Source organism: Procambarus clarkii, chromosome 34 (assembly GCF_040958095.1).
Source record: "Procambarus clarkii isolate CNS0578487 chromosome 34, FALCON_Pclarkii_2.0, whole genome shotgun sequence".
Classification (NCBI taxonomy): Eukaryota; Metazoa; Arthropoda; class Malacostraca; order Decapoda; family Cambaridae; genus Procambarus; species Procambarus clarkii.
In genome coordinates, this window is record NC_091183.1 from 12,354,565 (window position 1) to 12,355,860 (window position 1,296).

Here is a 1,296-nt window from a genome sequence, read left to right on the forward strand (position 1 = left end):
GTTGAGACGAAGCCTGGAGCAGAGCAGAGAGCTGAGTGAGGCTGGAGTCGTGGAGCTCTATGTGGGAGAGCGTGGCGGCTCGATTGAGAATTGTGAGTGTCCGAACTCGGGGAGCGAGAGCGTGGCGGCTCGATGCGGTCGTAGTTTGCTGTCTGCTCTGTGTCGAAGCTGTAGCGTCTTGGGTTGATTAGGACTCTACACGCCGAGTACTACATGTGTTGACTGTGGAAATTGTAGTCTGGTACCAAAAGATGTAGGTACAGTGTGTGGACAAGCTCGGTGTAGCAGGAGAGAAGAATATGCATAATTGTTGCGTCCTTGGGTCGCTGTCGCAATGTGGAGCATTGTAAAAATTGTACATCACTACTCCTCTTAATACAACAAATATGAGAAAAGAACTAACAATTCATCATGAATGATCAGACATCCTTAAAGCTTTACCATCAATCTAACATGTACTTAGAAGTCACTGATGATAAGTTCATCTATGCCCCAATCTTCAAAAGATCCGTCTGGCAAATATCTGCGAATGATGATGGGAATTTTCCGTTCTCTCAATTCTTTGGCAGCAATTTGGAGCGGATCCGATTCTGCATCAATTTCCACCATGACAGGCGCACACATTGCAATCTGCAGTGCTCTCGTGCCCAATACTCTAGCTCTTTCATATTTTGTCATATAAGGTGTCGTGATTCTCTTGAGCATAGGCACTGGCTGACCTTCCCCTGCAGGTACCAACTCTATCTGGTTATCATCATCCTCCTCTCCTTGCAGGTCATCCAGATTTTCATCATCTTCTGCCTCCTCGAAGTCATCACCAACATCATCACCATCGAACTCCTCGTCAGCCATCTCGCGTTCCTGTTTGCACCAAGGTCTTCTCCCAGCTATAAGCAAGACTCGCGTGGCCGTGTGTGACGCAGCGCTGAGCGTCGGTACAGTATCTCGTAAGTGTCCGCTCTAGACCACACTTGAAAGTAGACTAGTTTAATGTTTGCTATTCTGCTGCGTATATGCTCGGGCAACACCTAACCGTGTTGCCCGGGCAACGCCTCACCTCATTCATCTCCAAAGGTTGACAGGAATATTAACAATGCATTTGGAGCGAGTATATTATTGGGATAATCTACTCGCTACACATGCCGACCGAAGCGTTGTCGTCTCTTCAATTTTTAGTGTGTGGTTTGGTCAGCATAAATACTTTCTATAATTAACAGTACTAAATTCTACAATATAATTGAGCATAAAGTATATGTGTGTTCGATGGTCCACATAATTACAAAAAGTAATATTTTA

General features: G+C 45.3%; 1 pseudogene; it reads right to left on the minus strand.

Moving 5' to 3' along the window:
- Positions 1-352: 352 nt before the first annotated feature.
- LOC138370954 (DNA-directed RNA polymerases I, II, and III subunit RPABC2 pseudogene) lies at positions 353-923 on the minus strand (annotated as a pseudogene).
- Between the last annotated feature and the right edge of the window lie 373 nt (positions 924-1,296).